The sequence below is a fragment of the Sipha flava genome, unplaced genomic scaffold (assembly GCF_003268045.1).
Source record: "Sipha flava isolate LNK unplaced genomic scaffold, YSA_version1 32_pilon_pilon, whole genome shotgun sequence".
NCBI classification, from domain to species: Eukaryota; Metazoa; Arthropoda; class Insecta; order Hemiptera; family Aphididae; genus Sipha; species Sipha flava.
This window is the reverse complement of record NW_020273018.1, coordinates 666,232-691,988: the sequence shown is the minus strand read 5'-3', so window position 1 is coordinate 691,988 and position 25,757 is coordinate 666,232. Positions and strand designations below refer to the sequence as shown.

Here is a 25,757-nt window from a genome sequence, read left to right as displayed (position 1 = left end):
TTACCCGTCAAGGGTTACTTCACGGTAGAGCAATTTTAACAAACTACGCCGCTATATGTACGCGGCTTAAAAGACATATAAGACGCGAGATTGCCTATACAAATCTCCTTACACTAAGTTAATCCACTGTTACAATAAATATAATATTATATTATTATAATATAGCTTTACTCAAGCAATAACAGTCACTATACATTTTTTTTTATTGACACATTTATTATATCTAAGAACCGAGGTCTATTTAAATAATAAACTAATATTAAGAAAAACATTTGATAGTGAAGTCTTCACCGTCTCCCACACGATTATGTTAATAATAATGGGCCTCACTATTCTGTAGAAAAAAATAGTAATATAAATATATAATACTTGTATAATATTATAAATATGATAATACATATTTTCCGTCAAATGTAAGTTAAAATTTGATAAAATAAAATTTTAATGAAATTAAGATAAAAATTTAATAAAATTAAAAATAAATATTTTGTTCTGGTAAAATATTGAACTTAACGATACACTGATTTGAAAACTGAAACTTGTACTTTAAATTATGTCGAATTCAATTATTTCATAATGAAATATTTTTCATATTATTATTATACTATTTTATTTAGGGAAAAATGTATATTATAACTTATATTAGGTATAAAAAAAAACTTAATCATCAGTAATATAAAAATATTATTAATTGTATTTTACATTGACATAAATCGTAAATGTACGCATTGTATAAATATACTATGATAACTGAAATTAAAAAGTATTATAATAATCCAATATACATAAATTATATCAGATATCGTTTGACTGTATACCATTTTTAAGGAGTTTTTTGCGTTACCGAATCACATAATTACAAAAATTTTTTTTTGCACAATAAAAAAAATAAATATTATAAGAGACTTTTAATAAGTTATCCTGTAGTGTTCAAGATGAATGATATAATGTACAACATTGTTATCCTCGATTTAATGGAGTTTATAAAAAAATAAATTAAAATTTTTTATAATTATTATTTTTACACAATTTAAAAATTACCCACTGAATTCGATGTATGGTACTGTAGTATTACTAATTTTATTTCATACAACAAAAATTTACTCAACTAATTAGATAAAAATACCGATTCAAATTTTTCGATATTTTGTATAAAAAAAATGTTAGTCGATTATTTTTTATGTACAGTCAAAATTGTAAGTTAATCGAATTTTATAACTTGTAAAGTATTATAATTATTATAATAACAAAAAACAATGTACGAAACTGATAACTATAAAGCACCTGTATTCCGATCCATAATTAATATATAGATAATTATAATGAAACCGATTAAAAACAATTGTAGAAAAAAAATTTTATTTTTATTTTATTTTTATATACATTATGGAATAATGCTCAGGATACAGCTTAGAAGATAAAAGAACAAATAAGCAGATATTCATTAAATAATATACTAATTAAGTATTGTTACACTTATAAGTATAGTTTAGTTTACCAGGAAGTGAGGAACACAATGATCTATTAACTATCATAATTGTGACATTTTTGTTCGCACAAGTAGTAATAATTACCACCGTACTTGGGAATATTCTTAGACGAAGCCATAATGTGGAAACAATTATTTATCATTAAAATACATCTACCTATATTCTTAAAAACGAAACTTCTATTTTATTTACATCGAACTTGAAGCCTATCGAAAGTTGAATGATGATATTCCTTAAATGTCTTGTTTCGGTACTTTTTCTCGCTGATCCAAAAAAAAGCTTTGCCGTGATATTATATACAACATGTCCCATAAGTTCCGTATCACCCTTAATATCTCCCCGGGAAATCAATATATTTAAACGCGGTTTTTTTTATACAATACTTAATATGGAAATTCTGATTGAATGGCATAACATTCAATTTTTTTTTTTAAAAAATTGTTTTTTATGCATTTAAGAATATTCCATTTTTAAGATAGACATTTTCTTGAGCATTTTTTTTAAAACAGTTTAAAAAAAATATTAAAATTAAATAAAAATTGACCAAGTTAGAGCAAGTTATGTTTTTAAATAATTATAATAATAGTTGTTACCTAGCAAAACACAAATCGCTCGATTTAATCAATCTTGATTGGAACACTGATTTTTTATGGCAATCTGTAAATATCTAATTATTAGTGGAGCTTTTAGGAAACATTAAAATTAGAATTCATATAATATTTTTAAACTGATTTTTTATAGAAAAAAATATATTTTATTACATAAAAACGAAAATAATGCATTACATTTTTTTTTTTTTATTAATATTCGGTGACCTCCATTATTTGTACCACAGAGCTGAAATTTTTTGGACCTAAGCATTTTTAAAATTTTCTAATGTCTCAGATAAAATATTTTGAATATTTTGTTTAATTTTGTCATGGAGATCAGGCAATGAACATTCGTCGTGTATACATCATACATAAGATTTTTCAAATAACCCCATAAAAAAAATCCATTGGTGTTAAGTCGGACGACCTAGGTAACCAAAGCACTGGATTATTGAAATGTGAAACAAATAATTTTTTGTTATAATTATTCAAAAACATAAATTGATCTAACTTGGTCAATTTTTATTGAATTTTAATATTTTTTTTTTTTTTGAACTGTTTTAAAAAAATATGCTTGAGAAAATGGTTATCTTAAAAATTGAAAGTTTTTAAATGAATAAAATTTTTTTTTTTTTTGAACTTTTGAATTTTTTTTAAAAAAAAAATTGCATTTTATGCCATTCAATCAGAATTTCCATACTAAGTGTTGTAAAAAAAACCGCGTTTAAATATATTGTTTTCCCGTGTAGATATTAAGAGTGGTACGGAACTTATGGGAAATGCTGTATATACGGTGTATTTAATTTTTAATACATTTCTCAGATAGAGGTGTATGAAAAAAACGTTCGTAAACAGCCAAGTTTTGAGAATATTACAAGCTTCACGGGAATAAAAATTTACATTTTGTTACGAATATGTTCATACATTATACATTAAATGTATAATATGAACATAATGAGTATAGGTACACTTCAGGGTCGAAACCGTGATTTTAAAAAAATGTAGTTTTGAAATTGGTCGATCTAAAAATGTTTCTAAAATAGTGTTTACGTGTAAATAAGCGACTGCGTATAACAAAACCGAATTCCGTAAACGCGCTCGGCGATGCACTCACGTGTGGTATTCCTGACGTTAGGCGGACAAAGAACGGTCACGGCGACAGTGTTCTGTGCGTAGCGCGGACGTGGTGGCGCGGTCGTGACGGCCGCGGCCAAGGATAGCAGCACGGCGGCCGACCGAGAGTTTCTGCGCAGACAGCCCGAGCCCGAGAACAGATGGCGCCACCGCAAAGGCCGGCCGCACGACGCGGATCCGACGGCCCGTGGTCACCGTTTCTTGGGGCGGCTTTTTTTTGCAGCGCGCCTGCTCGGAAAAGCTGCGGGTAAAGCCCTCCGCGGCGCCACGCGCGTCTTGTCGCTGTGCGCCCAAGTCGAGCGACCGCCGCCGCCGCCTCCACCACCGCGACCGCCACCACTACCACCACCGGCGGTGGCGTAAGTCTTAAGTGCCGTGCCAGTCTCTCACTCGGTCCGCGAACGTAATGCCGACACATCGTCGTCTTCTCGTTCCGTCGCTCGCGTGGTCCCGCTAAACACACTAGTACTATACGAATACGCATTCACTCGCAAACTCGTTTATTATCGTAGTTATAATTTTGTTTCATTTTTTTTTTTTTTTTTTTTTTTTCGTTTAGTCGCACGTACTCGGCATAATACATTTTATTTTTCAGTGATATATTTTTTTCGCTTTCGAATTTACACATTACTCGCGCACGTTATTATCGAAAATTGCACGAAACACTTGTCGTCGGTCAACCGCATACACTCGTCGTCTACACGTCGTCTTCGACTATCAAGTATTATCCTCTGATTCGTTGTTGTGATCATTCAATCAGTCGAGTAAGTGATCATTACTTGTTTGTGTAAACTCCGTTTTAAAAAATAATATTTTTGTTTATCCTACACCTGTTCGAGCACGTTCAACATAATTCAGTTTTAAAACAAAAGGCTAGATAAAAATGTATGACTTGAAAGTTTTTTATTTTCGCCAATAAAAATCCTTTTAACTGGGATACTTAAATTCAAAAATTTGTGACATTATATAATAATTATTTTTTTTATAAAAATCAAACTAAACAATATTTATTTTTATGACCTCTCAACTTTGTGTGTACGTTTTTCTTAGATGTTCAACACAATAAATATTTTAACAATAGGAAGGGGTCAAACCGGTTTTTTTCAATAAAATATTATATGGTGGTTGTTAACTATATACCTCAAACTTAACACCCTACACTTATTCATTTAATTAACTTTCACAAAAATAATTGTTAATTTTTTAATAAAAAAAAATATGAATTGTAATTTGTAAAATTGTAATTTTAAAATTTTAGGCAAATATTACTATTTTACTTTTTTATTTTTGACTTTAATAAATTCATTATTCTTCAATCATAAGATGAACTATAAAATATAAATTATATTTGCCATTACATTAACTTAAGAATTTAAAATTATTTTTTTACGGAATAACTTAAACCAACAAAATATGAAATTTATTATTATAAATATAATATAATATAATATAATTTATATTTATTAATAAGTTGTCAACGATATTATTCAAATTTGAACAAAAAATATAACTAATAAATAAATATTATGTTAAGTAAAATCACTAGGCAGATAATAAACTATCTCAATAGGTCAATAATTGTTTTTGTATACAAATAACATATTTTTTTTATTTTTTTTTTAATTAAAAAAAAATAGATTTGACAACATTTTGTTTAAACTTTACTGAAGACCAAATATTATAAAATAATCTACCAACTAAGTAAACAAGATACATACTTTCAATCAATTCTACATCAATATTAAAATAATTCATAAGTATGCTATAATTATTTTAATATAAGAATATCCTCGCTAAAATCACCATTTTCAGGATGTATGTTATTCGTATTATTTTCACAAATATTTTCATAAATATATAAATTAATATAAAGTAATCAAATAATTATGACACAAATATAGAGACGATGAAAAATATTTTCTACTGAATAAAATTGTATTTTTTTACATATGATAAAAATACGTTAATATTACTCTTTTTCTTGCGTTCATTAATACATTAATACTTATAAAAATGATAAAACTTTTTAATTGCAACTGTATACAATAATATAATACTAATAAGGGTAGTTTTACTGATGTATTTTCTATATACTAGTGGTGCGCTCTAGGAATTGTATATTATTAGAAATCGTAGAACAGTAAAATCAGAAAGTAGTTGTATTTTTATATTTTTTTGTACAATAAAAAAAAAAATTTTAACCAGTAAACAATTAATTAAAATATAATGACAAATTTTAATTTTATAATTAATAAAATCCATTTTACGAAATATATTTATTTAAAGATCTAAAAAAGATATAACTGTTAACTTTTCTCCGGTAGATGTCATGTCATGTACTCCTGGCATTCAAATATTACTTATATGAAAAATGTCAGTAAACGTATTGAATCTTGGACTATAAAATTACCCAAAAAAATTTTTTCTTTTGTTCTTTTTCAATAACTATTAATTCTCAACGAATTTTCACACGTCTATTGAACTACCATTGCATAAGACGTTTTATTCAATAATAATTATTCAACTACTATTTTTCTCAAATTTTAAACTTCGTATTAGTGTACGGTTTCAAACACAAATAACCTAATTTAAACATAATAATTAGCATTATAATACTGAGTAACGATTCTGTTGGAATTTAATAATATATATATATATATATATCGGTATCTATTGGCAAATAAAAATTGTTTTCAAACACCTACGTAACAACTCTGTTAGTAATATAGAACAATTAATTCACGATCATTACTAACTAAAATCTATAATATTTAGGCTGAATAAATCAGGTACTATAATGATGTGCAATATGAAATGTGTATGTGTATTAGGAAATGTTAGTTTTGTCAGTGCTTATTGAAAATTTGTAAATTTAGTTTAACGCGTAATTATAATATATAAAATTATTAGTTATATCTTATAAGATTAATAAGTTATAAAATAAAATACAAATAAAAATTCTCTATAATTTACTTAATATCCACTGAATTGCATGGATTTTTTTTCAAATGTCTTATATTTGTCACTAAATAAAATTTAATATTTTTTTAAACTAATAATCCAATACATAGGAACAGTATTCAACTGAAATAAATTCAGAACTTATAACAGTTCTCATTTACTCTTTTACTAACCAAAATGTTATTGTACTTCATTGGTTAATGCTACAAATATATTAAATGTTTCATTTTCGAGTAGTGATTTTTTATTTAATAAAAATTGCAATTCAAAACTATTTGAATATGTTAAAGTAAAATGGCTGTGTTATTTATAATGATTAAAAAAAATATTAAATATATATATTTATGTTTAAAACAGAAAGTGCAGTTTTTATAGTAAGTCCGTGTTTTCATTATACCTGAGTCTCTTCAATAGTTTCAACGATCCATGTGTATGTTGCGTGAGATGATATTGTTAATTAAAAAGAATAACACGTATAACGACAACTAGAAAGAAATCGATACTATCCTTTCATTTATATCTTTGGAAATGCCACCGTGTCGTGGAAAATCGCTCTTGTCTAGGCCTTGTGTACATATACAGCTACCCCATTGAGTTATTAAAAAACGTGTCGTTGCTGCTGTACGTGATACCAATGAAATTCGCAATCCCGTGTCTTCTCATTCGAACATCTTTCGACAATGTCGAGGATAATGAAAGCGTTTTAACACAAAACAGTTAAATACATTCGTTTTCATTCAATTTTGAAATTCCGAAAATAAATTCAATCTAGAAATAGATAATTGTACAGCATTATATTCATTAATTTTGTGTACAACCAATTCAAACATTTTTTACCCATAAGAAAACATACATTTTTTTATATGCGGCGTAAATGATATAAATGTCCGTTAACACGACTGTATATTTAGTTGCCGCATCGCATCCATCAAAGGAGTAGTAATCCGATTAGTCGTAGCGGAGAATAAATTGCTGAAAACCCAACGAAGAAAAATAACCGTTCGACCGACAAGTACGGTTGAAAAATGTTATACGGATAGTTACGGAGGTAGATGCGCGTATTGCAGATGAGAACAGGGTAGGGTTAAGGGGTGAAAAGAAAGTTGCCGCGACGACAGTTACGGTGGTGGGTGCCGGAAAAGACGGCAGCGGCGACGACTGCCGACGCTGACCAATAAGAACGCACGGGCGGCGGCCGGTCGAACAAAACAAGGGAAGTCGTTAAAGTACGCGGAAATTTCCGTCCGCCAATCGCGCCCCTCCTGTCCTCTCCTTGCTGCCACTCGAAGAACCTACCCCTCCCGCGTGTACCTTTGCCACCGTCATCTCTGCGCACTACCGCCGCCGCCACGCGTGCACCCTTATAACACTGTACGCACACACACACTCGCATTATGTATAGTACGACGTCTACTATTATAATACTATATGTATGACTACAACTACTTATGACTTTCTATTATTGTATTTCGTTTTAACTACCTGCTTCTATGCAATGATATACATGTATACGAGTATATATACCAAATGTGTTCGTTGATGCAGTGATATACTATATGCGTGTACGGGTGTGTATTTTGTTTAACATTTACGATGTAATAATAATATCTTGTACGGTATATATGTATGTGTATGTGTGTGTGTATTGTCTGACTTTGGGTCGGATGTGTACGTACAAGGTTTAGGTGTTCACGAACTGATCTAAAAGACACATGGCAAACAAAAGATATGATTCGTAAAAAAATGTTCCCGGAAAACCAATTTTTGATTATATACATATTTAAACACACACACACACACACACATGAAACAAATTTAAAAATAGTAACCTTTTTGTACTTGATTTTTTTTTTTTAATATTTATCGATGTATTATCATTACTTTATAATAAAATAAGATAATAATAATTATTATTATTATCTACTATTAGTAGATAGTAGTATCTACTTTATAATACACAAAAAAATGTCCTAACACAATAAAATTTTAATATACTCATCTCATATACGTATATATTTTATGACACATCTATATAGCATTAAGAAATTAAAAACAAATATAGAAACTTTGCAATGACATTAATGCGTTCTCTATAATATAATGCTATAATGGTTTGGATGCAAAATACTTGGAACGTTAAGTTAAAATGCCTTTCTTGCATGGTTAAACATAACTTAAATTTAAATTTTTTAAACTATACCTAACTTAATTTTATAAACATAAAAAAATGCTGCTCTGAACTCTAATATTACTTTGTTATATTTAATTTTTAATATATAAATTAATTTATCCATATTATATTATATATTATTTAACCGATATAAGACAAATAAAAAGTTTGATTTAATATTTAATGATAAAATAATATCAATTTTAATTTATTTCATTCTGATTATTATTTCATCGAAACTGTATACAAAAAAAAAAAAAATATTGCAGTAAAAATAAATAATCTTAAAACACTTTCGAGATTAAAACGGTAACAATATAAAATTGAATAATATGTCTTCTCACTATCTACTCTAGAAAATCCTTTGTACTGTTTTTTTCAAATTATCTTAATAAAAATGCTATGTTTTTAAAATACGTAAAATAAACAATAATATTTTAAACAAGTAAATGAAGTAACAGATACATTAATATTTTAACTAAATATTTGAGTGTTAGCAAAGGATACAAATTTAAGAACAGAAAATTAGACATAAACAAAAATAATTATTTGATATTTATAAGTTAGATCATTCGTTGAATTAACAAATACGATTTTTTCAAATCTATACTGTATTTTTATTTTAAAATGCCCCATTTTTGGTAATATATGTTTATTTTAATAATAATTATTTTCCCTTACAGTGTACGACATAGTATTCAGTAAACTCACGTGTGTATTATAATCAAAACGAAATATTATATATACATACATATGTATATATTTATTTAAAAAAAAAAACTTTGTTACGTTCCTCCTTCGGCCAAAAAAGTCAACCCATCATCGATTTATGTATATTATAATATTTTATATAAGAAACAATGCGACATTTATATATATATATATACATGACAACTATTAGTGACGGAGGTAACACGTGAATAAAAACAAGACGATGGCGCGAGAATATTAATCCGGAGAGGTAGAGGAGGGAAAGGCTTTATTTTAACGCGAGGGCATTATTAATGTACTACCTCTCGCGTACGCACATAATCATAGGCCACGCTGAAGAGATGAAATCTTTAATGCGAATTTTTTTTTTTTTGCATCTTTTTTTGTACTCTTTGCTCTCTCTCGCTCATTCTTTCTGTCTCTATTATATATACTCATCGTCGTCGTCGTCGTCATCGTCTCCTTCGTCATCGCCCTTCTACACCGCTACCACAGTTAAGACAAAAGAAAAAACCCCAACAGCAGACGTATCGATATCAAGGGAGAGAATGAAGAGTTGGTGACGGTGGTATAGCCGTTGTAGTAGAAGGTAGGGATACGACGAAAGTAGGCAGACAACGTTAAGAGGTCTATATACACGCAGCAGAGTGCAACGACGGCAGTGACGACAACGATCCTTAAGGACCTTATGCATCGGGTGACTGAAAAAAATCCCCCCTCCTACACACTCCGTACGCGTTACGATGCCTACTCGACAGTGTTTTTTTTTTAAGAAGTACCCCTGAGACACACAAGAGACACGTGATAATAAGACGGTCACGCGGGATAGGTGCAGTATAACACGTTATAATACATATGTATATATATGCATACAAGGGTTGGTGCAAGTACTAAAGCAAAATACGAAACCAACCGATAAAAAAAGAAAAGCACTGCCGCGGGCGTGTTTTCTTTCCACCCCTAATTTTTCGAGCCACCACGCAATCGTTTTCACATTGTGGCTTGCCACGGCTACCACCGTTGTCGCTGCTGGTTGTAGTGGGTCACGTCTCACCCAAAAACGTATTTCATTGAGCACAGCATCATCATCGTCGTCGGTGAATTTTCGCTACAACATTGCTTATGTATACATACCTGTAACGCACGCATTCACACGTCTTATTTTACTTTAAACCACGTGAAGTTTTATGTGTTGTTTTCATGCAATGTATATTACATATATATATAATAATTATATGTATATAATACTCATAAAATAATTGTATTATCGACTGAATTGCCAACCAAGTTAATTATTTCGTTTCATATTTCACAACTGTAATTTTTGTATATTATTATTTATCGTATATACTGTCGCAAATTGTGTTGAGGACAATTTATAACATTTTAAATGTTCCCAACTATTATTTACTTGGCAGTTGATAGTTTCGCACCGATGATGGTAACTTAATTATATATGAGTTCGTATAAAACTATAAGCCAAACATACTTATCATCCGTATTTATTGTACGTTACGCGCTTATATACACCTACGGGCAAAAGAGAAATTTCACTATTAAAAAGATACTCACATTATACAGTATAAACTTCCCTGATTATGAAACACGTGAACCAATTCATTAAAATAGCAAAAATAAATCATTCAAAGTTTTAAATTTAAATTATATAAAAATGCAGGTGTATTTGAAATATGGTAGTTTCTTTATTAAATAAAGATTCTACTAAGAAAATATTTTAAATTTAAATTATTATTTAATTTATTTTAATATTAATTTTTTTTTAATATTTATGTTTTAATTACGTTTGATATTGGTATTTATTGCATATACTACAACGATGAACCCCACCATCTGTAAAACATATGATGTAAAGTTTTTTTACCGATACTACATTTCAATTATTATTCCAAATTAAATAGAAAAAAATAACCCATACATATTATTAACTAGTTTTATTTAGCATCAAACATCAAAACACTTTATTATAACCAACATTTTAGTTTTAAGAACGTTGATCATGAAAGAAAAGAATACTTCAATCCTTAAAAATTTTTAATATTAAGTCGATTGTTTTAATTTACATTCAATATTTTTTTTTATTTTTATGTAAATATTATGCACCATTCAATGTATATGAATAATCATATCTACATAAAATGTTCTTATTTGTTAATAACATAATAATTAACTTACATATGAATAATTTTTTTATTCGTCCACCAACCACAAACTATAAAAAAAACCCCAAGCTAGTACGTAGTTTATTTAACTTCCATTAAATAAATTATAAATCTATCATTGTTTTACCTCTGCAGCGGTGGATCTATGTTTTTAAAAAAATTATAAAATATGTTTATGAAAAAAAACATACATAATAGAATAAAATATACGACTTTAGGTCATAATTGTACATAACAGATAGGATTATTTGACATGGTTAATGTGGTTGATGTCATTATATCAATCAGTCATTTTATAACTTATAAGTATGATCCAGTTATAACCAATATGATATAAGTTATATCATATTGGCTATAAGATAATATAGAAACTATATAAATTCATTCCCTTCCCAAAATAATTTTATTTCATGATTTTTTTATCATTTTTTACATTTTAAATATTAAAAAACTAAAAAACTAGATCTTAAGCCGATGAGGGAGGGGAGACAAGGTCCCTCTATCCCCTTAACTTCACCACTGTACCAATGTTATATAAATGGATATATTAAGATATATATATATATATATATATATATAAGTAAGATTTATTAGATTTAAAAAATAAAAATTAACTTTATACTTTTTTTACTTTTATTCTTATCCTATAAATTTAATGATGTATCTTTAAATGTATGAATATATTTTATAAACATTTACTTAAGAAAACAAGTTAGTTTTAAAAAAACGAAAAATTAATAATTCCAAACGATCGATAAAGAAGATCTCCAATTACATTGTTTAATTCCACTAGAAGCCATATCACGTTAGTCATTATTAGATTTGATAATCCATTTTAGATTCTTCGAACATTTTGAGTAATGACAATTTAATGTATATTAAATCGAATTTTCTTAGGATTGAAATAGTTAATGTCTTACTGTATTCATTTATGAATTAAAATTTATCAAATTCATGAAAATTCAAATATTTAGTAATATGCCATATAGATTAGTTCTAAAGTACCACAATAAATACGTTTGTCCAAAAATAATACAACGAATTTTCTCAAAATACATCCGCTTCTTTTACTGTTTCGTTTTTTGTATATAATGTATATACTTGTTTGTTTTAGTTCACTACAACAATTCATGTTACATTTAAGACACATTTGTTCCCACATATCGTTTGTACCGTGTATTATTGCGTGTGACAGTTGTCATTAGTTTAGTATATTTGAGCAGTTTGTGGGTCCCAAAACACTTCATAGAGTATAGAAGAGGGGAAAATAAAGTGAGATAAAAATATACATCGTAAAATATCAAACACTTTAATTTACCAAATTTGTTTGATTTATTTATAAAATCTTCATCATTTAAATACTCATAAGCATTACAATATTGAAAAAAATGAAAAAAATAATTCAAGACTTAGGGTTCGAGTTTATTGTTTCAGTATATAAATTTATTATTATTGGGACCAATCTTCACTTACACTAAATTGAAAATCTGAAACTGAAATTATTTACATGATTTATTACGTTAAACAATGTTATTATTATTACATTAGCCACTATTACTAGTGCGAAGTTTTTTAACTAAAAATTATACACATGATCTGTAAAATAATCTTAATCATCATAAAAGCAAATAAACTTGCAGACTAAAAGTGTACGCGCCTAATAATATGTACCATACTATATTGTGAGGAATAGTGCAAAGGGGAGTGCACCTTTTAGAAGTACTGGGGTGTGACGTGTATGGAAAAAATAGGGGACGGTAGTCTACACTAGGCCAAAACGAAGGGTACGGGTGCGTGGAAGAAAGCAGCTGCAAAACTTCGGTCTCTAAGGTTCATATATTTGGTCAGAAGCGATATCAATTTTATGGACGACGTTTTTGTGTTGGAGAAATATATTATTTTATTGCCATACGTTTTATATACAATGTATATAATATAATTATAAAGTACAATACGTGTAATTCCTTACATTTTACAGAGACATTGTTTGGTTTTTTTTTAATTTAATTTAATTGATAAGAATATAACTTAATTATACATGTCTACACATATATACAATCTGTAAGCTTAAATATTGCAGCAACTTGAAAAAAATGGATCACAATTTTAAATTTTCACATATATTTACAAGTGTTCAAAGCCGGTTGTGCAAACAGTGTCTAATATATATCCTGAAGCATGGAAAGATTTAGACAGGTGCGACAACTTGACAAAAGGAGTGACAACATTAGTAGTTGTATACGTCTATTGTAATTAACACCGCACAACACTTGTACACCGGCGATTATACACCGATATATACTAAATGACGAGAGAGGAAAAAGACTGTATAATACATAACTTACATAGTGTTCTAATTACTTTGTGACACACCTTCTGAGCCATATGTGTCGAAACAAACGAACTTCTGTCAACTAAACAATAATACGTATGTCAGTGTATGGGCTTTTATTGTTCGTCCATTGGACAGGAATAAAATTTAAAATAAAAACACGGCCGTGGTATATCTTGAGAAGCGACAACGCAGACATTTTTATCTTAATAGAATACGTGTGGTTTCCCATAGAGGAGTTGCGTGACACGTCCTCCAATTGGATAAGGGCTAAAATGTTTACAGATGGTTGGTGAATCTCATCATTGGATAGCGGCAAAGAGTCAAGCGTCGTCTCCCAAGATAAACTATGTAAACATTGGACGGTTGCTTACGATTAACATCTTGCTCTCTTGCATAAAATACTTTTTAAGTGTTTTCTTTGTAAGGAAAGTTTTTTTAATTTTGAATTTTAAAAAAAGAGATACTTAGACTTTTACTAATACTGTGGTGGTAGATGCGATTTTTTTAAATATGTGACCTCTTTTTACAACGCAAAGACACTTCCTCCAAAATGTATGAAATATTTTATTTCTTATAAAAATCTAATGGGCTATTTTTTGTTCTATTATAATAGTTATTACCAATGCTATTTTTCTAAATTTTTACCGTGAAAGGGATTTATTCATATATGCATCCATATATTAATACAAGATATCATTGATACGTTTAACTATTTAACTATTATCATTACTAATATATTATATAGCTGGTAGTAAAACACATGTTTTGAAAATAAACTATTGTTTCTCTTGTGTATTAATTCAGATGCTCAATTTTTCTGATTTAGTACTAAATATTCTTATATAGATCTTATTGTATAGTGTGTTGTTGAGAATTCGCGTATCGATCGTACAGAAAATGCAAAACATTTTGAAAAGATGAGGATGTCTCATCTAAAGAACGTCTAGGTTTGAGGATCCCTTAAAAGTATTGCAGGTGAACCAAAAAATAAGATCAATGACGGCTCTTAAATGTAGACATATGTGTCCGATAATATTTAGGTCGACCGCAAGTTAACCAACAAAACATAGCCAAATGGTTCGTATTCGGTTACTATCGTATATGGGTATGATATTTACCGAAAAAAGGTGCAACTGGGGAAAAAGGTATATATCTCCATTGATATATAATCTTCATTGTCTTGGAACCAAGGGGGCGAACCTCTTAAAACGTTTTTTGATTTCGCGTGTTTGTTGTGGTGACACACACACATGTCATGCGCAATCGACGCGGGGGTAGTGGTGGCGACGACATCTAACTGTAGACTGATGAACCGAAACCCCATTGCACATTTTCAGTCACGTCTTCAGGAAACTATAAATTAAAAAATAAAACAAAAAAGGATACAGCGATCGCGTATTCGATGGACAGAGTTTAATTGATGTTCGTGTACCACTCACGTAATTAATTACAAGGGATATGGGTCCTTCGTGCACAAAGATGCAATAAGTATTGTGATATGGGGGAAAGAGAAAAAAAAACGTAACTAATAGTTGTAAAATAAAAACGTACAATAGTATAATAAAAAGGAACGTGCCATATGCGAGGGCGTGCGATAAATGTTTTTTTTCCTGAGGTATACATAAATCGATTCCCGTGGACCGTATCGCGCGCGGGAGAACTCAAGTCAAATTAACGAAACGTACTCACCAGCCATATGGCACTCTCTAACTGCCACCATCCCTTCTGAACTAAACGAGACGCACGACGGCAATCGAACCGTTCTTTTATTAGGTATTATTATTTCATGTACATTATATGTTATTTTCAATTTCGTCGTCTAACGTAAACACGCGATTCATACTGTAAGGACCACTGTTGCAGGTGTGCTGAAATAATGTTTCACCACCAATATGAAATTTAAGAGACTTTCTTAATTGTTTTGAGTGAAGGAGCGACAGACGATGACGAACACCCCCTTTCAACGGTGTTTGCCGTACCGTTAAGATCGCGCTGATTGCAATCGAACGATTAATTGATTGCGCACTAACGTGTGACTTCCTTGGAAAACCTAAGTGAAGGGGTAGATATCGATCTTCCTCGTCGAATATTCAAAAACGAAGACGCGCGCGCAAACAAGCGCCCAAGGGCGAGGGCCACTTGATTTAGATAATTCGTTTTTAAACACTTATAGATAGAATTTATAATAACGTGCGACCCCGCGCCGGATTCGATTTGCGTCAAAGACATTCGCAGGGATTTTAATCATGTCATTCGCTCATTTCGCATAGTCGACGTCCCGAGGGCGTTCAAGTGGTCAAAAAAAAACTTTATCCTTCATATTCGATGAAAGTTGATTGGTATTTTCGGCAGCGGATATTATTATTAGTGTGCGTATACTAGGGTGGTTCGCACGGCACGCGACGAGGGTCGACTTGAAATTCGGTTTAAGATTAGAAAAAGCAAAAACGAAAAAAATTATTATTTGTAACATCTGCAGTCTACACGCGCTGTGCAGGTACGTGGTTTGCGTATAATATGATCGCCTGTATATATACCATAACCGTCTTTATAATTTTTCGTGGACCAGGCCGTCGCATTGTTCTACAAAAGAATAAACACTGACCGCACACGCCCGCGCACGCTACACCGAAGATCCGGGTGGTCATCTGAATTTAAAAGCTAACAAAAAAACCAATATATTGTTGTTGTTATTATTATTATTATTATTATTAATATTATTACTCAAAACTGTGTTGAAATTTTCTATTAATTCTTCATGGTGATCATCGCACCTGCAACGGACGGTACTACTGCTGCCCGTCTGATCTGATTGTGTGTGCATTTCGTATGTATTATAGAATAAATACACATTACGCATCATCGGTGTATTTTTTGTTATTATTTCACTTTAAACTAAAATGGATCAAAAAAAAAAAAAAAATACGCCAACAACCCTCGTTGTATTTATATAATAGTAATACCGATGATATTATAATATACTGTACATACGAGTATGAATACGTGTACAAAAATTTTATTTAAAAATATATTTATTTTCTTTACAATGTTTCATACTCGGGCGTTAGTAGAGATTTCGGAAACATCGTCAATTGGTGATGGCGGAACACCGTGGTATCAATAGTCCTGGTACAGCGTGATGTATGGAGTTATAAATAGTGCAGTCTTTTGTCCGTCACTGTATACATTATTACAACTCATACGATACGCGAGGGGTTAACTGGCGTAAAGCCTAATTATCTGACAAAAATTCACAGCGTGCGTATATATATATATATGAACAGGGTCGAAATCACTGCCTTCGTTTTTCTGTGTCAACGATGATTGTAGATTTACACGTTCTACGTAAAACTTGAAATCGTATTTCGTTTGCGTGGTTTTAAGTTAAAAATATATATATTATAATCTTAAAATTTTCAATATCGGTCATACATATATACTAAACTTTATGGTATCATTCATATCGCTTTCTATATAGTCTATCCCTATAGACTTTATGGAAAGCGATATGTTTTGCGAATAGTTATATAAATATCTACACAATTTTAACTTTATTTATGAAATTACTCGTACACGTGACACCCATGTATCAACTTTCAAAATCGGGTAAACATCATTGGTTTAACGAATAGACTAAGAGACGTAATTCCAGAAAATAGCTCATATTTCAAATTAGTAAATGATTTCTTGTATTTTTTAAAACTTTTATAGACTAAAATCGTTATTTTCATTGATAAAATATTCATAAATAAATCCAATTGAAATATTTAGGCGCCTAGTAAGGTCGGCCACGTAGTTTCGTAAAAACAATCAATGTTTAAAATATTCATTTGACTTAGAAATGTACAAAAGTAACCTAAAAACATTGCACGAAAAAAATTGACAAGTTTCTTAATATCATGTACACAAGTTTTAATCATAATTGCTGTCAAACATTAGTCATAAAAATGCTATGCATATAAATATATAATCAACAACGGAATAATGCAAATTATTTGGTTCGTATATTATTGTTGAAAACTCGTTTGACCTGATTTAGTGATATGAAAACAGAAAAATTCCAAATTGTTTTAATTTTGTACTTTTGATGAGATAATTATACATATATAATTCCGAATATTCAGTAATTATTTTCTTCTTACACGTATATTTTAAATGCCGTTTGATCATGCGAAGTGAAAAAAAATAAATAAATGAAAAGAATTTCAAGAATAATTATTTACGTTTGGTTTTTTTTTTTTTGCTGTGATTAAGTTCCGAGAATTATTACTTCTAATGAACCAACAGCAGTAGTAGCAGTAGCAGCGCTTAAAATGCGGAAGGATTGCATCTAACGTTTAAATGTACGGATCGCGCGTGGAAAGGAAACTTGCATACGTTTATACAAGAGTTGTCTGTGTGTGTATCTGTGCAATACTAAGGGAAAGAAAATACAGTAGGGAAGCAAGGGAGAAAAAAAGAAAAGACAAAGGATCTTGTCGGGATTTTTTTACCGCAGATGAGTTTAAGTGTTCTGTCATTTAAATTCGCAAAGGCACGCATAGAAACGAGATACCGTCAGAAAGAAAACAATATATCGTACACTGTACACGAGTAAACCGTACATGTTGATGTGAAATATTCAAATATACACAATATAAACTCTGCCCGATCCTCTTTCTCGCTCCCCGTCAAGTTCCCGACTATATCAATAGCATTATGATAGCATGTAACTGTACATGCATGTATATTTTTTTTAATTGTTATTGGTTTTTTCTTGATAAGACGTTCATAATAATATAGAGTTAAAATAGAGTAAAATAGACTTGTAGCCTATATATATATATATATACATAATATTCTTCGATACCACCAAATGTTTATTTTGTATGTTTTTCGGTGTCATTATCGTGTTTCCTGTGATGGACTGTCGTCGTCGTCATCGTCGTAATACGAAATGGGATGGTAAATTAATTACAGGGTATATCTTGATGGAATATTATTGTTTTTTTTTTTTTTTACTCCCGTTAAATGACAACGATGCAACCGGAACCATGTCGTCTTATGGTCTGTTAACCACTCATGATACTCGTATACACTTGTGTAAGAGTTTATGTGTGTGTTTCTATACTCATATATGTGTGTACGTGTATAATACACATATACACAAGTGTATACGGGGTGTCGACTAGTGTGTCTTGTGCCTGACGCGTGTCCCGCCGGAAATTAAAACGTATAATTTCGTCGTCCTAAACGTCCGTCGAACGCGCACGTGGTCTGATGACGAGATATTATGTACTATCAAATACGGGGGCACAAGCCGCAGTCATGTAAAAAATTGCTTTCCAACGGGACACAGGCTAGTGCTTTCCAAATTACACGGTAGCTAATGACTTCAATGCTTGGTCGCCGTACTCACCTATAGATAGTTGAACGAGCATTTGAGTTGTGGATTTAGAACGTGGTAGAAGGTTCCTTTTAAAACATTATCGCGAGCACGTTTGTGAACATGATTTTTTTCCGCTGTGAAAATAATTAACATATGCGTTACGTATAGACGTGCGGTTATTCTTCGGTAAACGATGGTTTCCGCGACGAAACACGCGGCTTGAACACACACGTGTGCACGCGCACACACGCCGTGCTCGTACAATTAGCCAACGCGACGTAAAGGGTCATTGCAGCACTGCACCAAAAACAGAGAAAATCGTTTGATCTACACCGACCGGAGTCAGAGTTGTCCCGCTATTTGTTTATTAATTGTGTCATTTTTCTTTGTGTATAATCACATTTATTTAACTTTGAGTCGGAATTCATAATAATATGATGCACACAATAGTATTTGTTGTTATCTAAGTAACGATTTTTTTTTACCGTACTTTTCACGACATACTGTGAGTTTTTATTCAAATGTACCTAATATGAGATTATCGTACAGACTATAATTTAGTTTCGAGCAAGAGAAGTGATTCGATTCGAATTCACTAATTTGATTTTAATCTCCTATAAGATGTAATTGTTAATATATTAACGCCCTAGCCAACATTTAGTGTTTTTTTAAAACCTATGATCAGTTTTATGCCAAATGAGATATAAACATAACTCGGACTCATAACCACATATTATGTTTAACAAGGGGACGTGAAATGTATAATTACGCCGCATGCCGTGAAATCTAATCTTGAATAGAAAAACACGCGGCATTCTGGTCGAAATAAATATAAGACCCTCCCTGCCTGTATTTCATTGTACTTAAGCAGATCGTAAATTTACACAGGGAATGAGTCTAGCTGCTGCCCTTTTTGTTTGTAGGTACCTAGAAAACCGTTAAAAGGTCTTTGTTTGCATTGGTTAGGGGACCGTTCTGTTTTTTCTCCCTTCGCATCGCTTATTCCCTCTTCTAAACCGGTTGTTCCGAACACAGCACCGCATAGAAGATAGTATCCACGTGCCTTACGCGTGCCCTAAAACTCACCCCCTGTGACGTCAAATCTTTTTTCCACACCTATAACACCCGGTTAGTCTTGTGACGTCACTGCACGTATAGGAGACGGGTGTGTGGTCTTCAAAGGATCGGAATTATCGCAAAACATTATTATACATACACTATTATACACACACACACACACACACTCACATACACATGTATATATAAGCAGTTCTTTTGCATGCGCCCTCTTCTATTGCTATTATTATACGACTAGGTGAAATTCTCTCAGCGTGCGTGTGCACCCGGCATTGCAACCCTTTTACTTAGGATATTTGTTGGAAAATTACCGCGTCGACCGGTGTTCAAGGAGAGGGAAGGGAAAGGCAAGCTGCGGGCCTACGACCAGGTGTTTTGTTTTTTCCAAGGGTGGGCACGTGGACACATGTAAAAAGGTGCCAAACCTAAACTTAGGGAGTTTCGCCACCATCTGCCTATCTCTAATCGAACTGTCCATTGACTCGCAGCAGCAGCCGTCAATCTTATCCTTTCATACTGGCCAGCTATAATTTAATAATATTTTTATGAAATCACAATGTGAGTCAATGTTAATCTACTGAAACCCCGAATTACACTCGCATGAATTAAATTTTACACACAAAAAGAAACGTTTAACAAAAATATTAAGATTCTTCAGACCATTTTATTTATTAATCACGGATGAATGTGTGTACACGTAGGACGTTCGTCTATTACGTATTTAGATTAACGTATGTAGATTTACGTATGTACAGTGAATATGAATACGTTGATTCACATATAAAATCGGTTGCCATTGTTAAGGGGGAAAAATGTAGAGTAGGTCGTCTTTCTAAAGGAAAAAAAAACCTCAAGAATGGCACTGCACGAAAATAATATGTACAATGACGTCACAGGACGTGTTCCTTTGGTTACGTCAAAACCGGTCGAACAGCTGCTGGTTGGTTTCTTAATGCACTGCATTACGTTCCTTCATTCATGGTGCACAAACACCTTCTATTTTACTATATTCACGTAGGGATCTTGGGAGGAAACTCAAGGTCATCGTCACGGACGGTGCCTCTGACGTTCATTCAATACTACGACGACGTCACTCTTATACACAATAAGGAACACGTCGTTGTAACAATCCTACTGAAAACTATTTATATTTTGCTGTGATATTTTCGTGGTTATCTCTTTATTTTTTATTTTTTTTCCCTCGTATTTTCTGTTTCGTGCGTTTCCCTTAACCTTATTAAGACGTCTCCATGTGCAAAAAGACATTAACCGTATCCGTATACGCAGCTTTCAACAAAATATCTGCACGACACCTATTGTATCAGACATTTGGACATGTACATATTACAATATATAACATATTTTATCTGCCATCATACGCGTCCGTTCTTGTAATATCGTTATACTATAATCCTCGACGATTTATTGCGGTCTATCAATGTTGCTTACACACTCGTATTGGTGTCAGCCAAAACATAAATGTAAAGACACGTTTTTTTTCTTCCTTTTATTGTCATCCCGTGTCCGTAACAAGCGTTTAACAAGCACCTCGCACAATATAAAACGCGCGTATCATGACAAATGTGCGACGCGGGTGCTAAAATAAATTACATGATTGTAAATACCGCCTCGGCAGCAGGGTTGTTGATTTTTAAAGAATTCGTCCGAATGGCTCAGCACGTGCGCTTTGTAGCCGCGAATATATTTCCATTTCCAATAAACACGTTGCCGCCGGCTCAGGCAACATTGTCTCGTATACACATAACATATACACAAAAATTGTACTTATATTATTATTATTACTTACAGACACCGTTTGCCCGGTAGTTCTTTTGAACTCTTATCGTCAAATAGGCGTTACTGGTCACTCTTCGATCTCTTATGTAACACTCATCCACAAACACACACCCCCAGTAGAGTTATTTACGTACACCCTTATACATCAGGTTAGCTATATATTTATACAAATTTTCCGGATGTCTTTAGAAAATAAATATGAATTTCTGGATAAATCCATAAACATCAACAATGGAAACCAATAAATTTACTAATGCGACATGTTCGCCGAAAATATTACGTCTTAGTTGTAATTGACACCAAAGAAGTTTTTAAAAAAAAACGACAGTTGGGCAAATATTTCCAAACAATTTTCTATATTGCTTAAAATATCAATATCATATATGTCATTTATAAATAAATCGCTCTGCAAAAATATAACTGCATCCTCAACGATATCGATCTGTCGTGAGTATTGTTCATATTGCGTTGGGTATATAGATACATCGTTTTAATAAACGGAAGTACGGTTCAGTTGTTGTTTTTAAAATTTGTAAATTTATTTAAAATAAGTTTTTTTGTGAAATCATGTTCTGCGAATTATTCTTTGATTGTAGTAATAACAAACGAAGTACATTTTTCTCTTTGACCGCAAATAATAAATCGGTTAGAAATGAGAATTGAATAAAATTATTATGAAGCACATCGAACATACCAGGACTGTCTCTATTTTCGATTTCTTATATGTTCAAAAATAAAAAAAATACACTAATACACACATACGTAATTCTAGTACATTCTAGTTTTACGCTTACATAGCCATGATTTTACGAATAGTTGACGTATACCGCGCGTAATTGTTTTCGTAATAATTGATGGTCACTGTAGATGAGTAAAATGCCTCGTTGATTTGTATTATCAAGTTTGTTATTTTATTGTTAGTTTCTCGTCATTGCTGAACAATTGCCATCGCAGTGCATATATGTGTGCTAGATGGTATTATAATTAGCCAGGAACTGATGAATAAGGACACGCAGCCAGAGGCCGGAGGTGTGTTTCCGTTTGGTATCACATCCGTGTATAATCGGTATACTACGAGTATGTATACGTCGGAGAGTAATAAAATAATAAAATAAAAAAGATCGTGCGATACTTTTCGGTAAATAGTGGCACGGAAGGGGTTCGGTGGAGACGCGAAGCTCGGAGAAGGCGGTGGCGATGGGGTCCGGCTTGATGATTACGCGTGTGGTCAGTGGTCCTTGAATCCTTTGCACGGTTTCCGGTGCGGACACAAAAAACGGAAGTAGAAAAACGCTAGCCCGAGTAATATTAGTGTCGTCTGATTGGCAGAACGACACAATCGGCGAATGCATGTATATACGTGTGCGTGCGGAAGGAATTTCAGGAAACTCGAGGCCGTACCCACCCACACACTCGATTTAAAAGTTTCTCGCGTGCATTACCTGTAGACTGTGACTACACAGCCCCGGTCGTCCAGAACTATTGTTCATTCATTAGAAACCCTCACTGTAGGACGATGACGACATTTGTTTAAAAGAAACAAGTGACACTTATTAACGACCACCGCCACATGTAATTATTTGTCTAATTACAGGAATTGACTCATTCGTTGTAAAAAAAAAAAAAAAGAAAAGTTATCGTTATTAGCTGCTTATGAAAGGTGCAAGACGATGATGATTACAAGTTGCAAGAGAGAGTAATTTGAGTTTAAAAAACACTACCTAGTGTTATAGCTTTAAAAAATGATTAATTATGGATTTCTTCAGTTATTTATATGTTAATTTGATAAACTACTGCAAATAGTTTTAAACTAAAATGTATCGTATCACATTAATTTTCAGTTTTACAAAACTATTATAATTGAATATAATAATATTAATTTATTCAAAAGTTTTAATTTATTTTTTTGTAACGACTATTCAGTCATTAAATGTAAAAATATTGTATTTGGAAATATAAATGTGCCATGAATATATATAGAATATCTGATAATATTCGCGTGAACATTTCTCACGTCCTTAATCTTGGGATTCTGTCTTTTTTCTCTTTATAAAAATGAACAATGCTATTTCAACCGGTGTTTTCTGGACGTGGTGAAATCGTCGTTTGGAAACGTCGATTTATATTGTTATCGCAGTTTGGGAGTGCCTTTCCTCTGCGTTTTGTTCACCAAACCCTTTACATATATGCACCCGTTCTCGGACGAAAATCGGAGCAGATGTGTCACCCGGCACTTGCAGATGTCTTGAAGACACCTACCTCGGCAGGTAAACAACATCTTAACCCGCAAAATCGATATCGGTAAAAGAAAAAAAGGGTTTTGGCACCACATATGTGCTATATATGTATAAAGTGAAGCGACGTATTCCGGGTCATTGTACCCGTATTATTTTCCACGGGTCATTATTGTGTGTGTATGTGTGTGTGTTGGCGATGAGTAGGTACGAGATATTGTTTTTTGACCCGTGGGGGTGCCTCCGAAGAAAGGGTGTGTGCGATATTCGTACGTAAACGAGTCCGCATCTGCCTTCCCAAACGTGGCAGATGTCTTTTAGAAACCGGCACACGCGCGCGTCGTTATGATGGTATTTTTTCTAAGCGCGCGCGCGTGTGTATATGTGTGTGTGTCCTACTGATGCCTACTAATACATACCGCGGCGCACCGTAACCAGTAATTACTCTAACACCTTTTCGTTTTCGTTTATTGAAAGCAATAATGTACAGCAGTATCTGAAACAATAGCCAAATAATGCATAGAATAATAAAGCACTTAACAGAAAAACAAAAACAAAAAAAAAGAACGGTGACGATAATATTTAAGGCGCATCGTATTAAATTTTTTTATGTATATTTAATATTTATTGTCTCGATCGTGTGTCCCTGTGGGTTACGCGAAATGTATTGTTGCGTAAAATCGCTAGACGACACACATCTCTACTGTTTGATTAGGGAAGGCCACACAATAGTAATCTATCATGCGAAGCTCGAGTGTCCGACATTGATCTACTTTGATATAGTTTTTTATTTTTAAGTTTATCGGTCTCACAGATGCGCGCGCGCGCGTTATTGTTCACGTGAATACGCGCCGCTCAATGGTCGCGTGTCAGTTAAAAAAAAAAAAAAAAGATCGAATCAAGTTTAAGGGCAGATGTCTACTGCTGTACCGCCGCCGACGGCTGCTGCTGTTGCTGGTAAGGGATGTAAGTTAGTAGGGCATGACGTCACCCCTGTAAACGCGAACTGCGACGTCAGACAAATAATAAAAATAAAAAAAGAAAGGCTAAATTCGGCGGGGTCCTTAATGAAACGGCTCGTAAGGGGTGTGCGGCGTAGAAAGCCCCGCGGAGAGTTGTATATATACTCGTCGTGGCGCGCGTCACACACAAAAGAACCCAACATAATATTTCTTCTCCCTCGTTCTGTAATTTTGGGAGGGTTCCCGAAAACTGGTCTCGCCCTATCCCCCCTCGTCCTCCAAGATGGAAATTTGCAACTTTTAAGCGTGCGCGTATACACTATAATATTATGTATGTGCTCTGTGTTTGTGTGGGGTTCGTCTGTCGACTTGTACGCTGTAGCATTCACGAATTGCAGCTGCCCCGGTGCGTGTCATTCCCCCCAAAAACGTCCACTACTTTACTACTACTATACTACGTATACTCTACTACTATTGCTATAACCGACACTACTACTACTACTACTACGACTACTACTACTATTTCTGCTCGCTCGCTTTTGCCCGCGCAAAAATCGTATGTACATTAATACACGGCTGCAGTAGGTGCATACGATGACGTCGACACTCGACGACCCGCAGCACGACTAAATGCGGCCGGGACGACGAGGGTTGATACCGTATATCGTGTATATTATTGTTGTGTAATTACTGTACGTGCGCTATCATGGGCTCGGTTGTGTTCATTCGTATTCATTCGGCGGTGTCG

General features: G+C 32.5%; 1 protein-coding gene across 2 annotated transcripts in view; it reads left to right on the top strand.

Annotated features, from left to right (window-relative positions):
- The window catches only part of LOC112686921 (homeobox protein prospero-like), a 41,229-nt gene that overhangs the window by 1,387 nt on the left and 14,085 nt on the right, over positions 1 to 25,757 (top strand). Inside the window, exon 1 of one of the 2 annotated variants that reach the window (XM_025559415.1) lies at positions 3,793 to 3,978. The exons of the other annotated variant lie outside the window; for it this stretch is intronic. The gene's annotated coding sequence lies outside the window, so the exon portion shown is untranslated. Of the gene's footprint in view, positions 1 to 3,792; positions 3,979 to 25,757 lie in introns of those variants that run through there. 2 annotated transcript variants of the gene reach the window in all.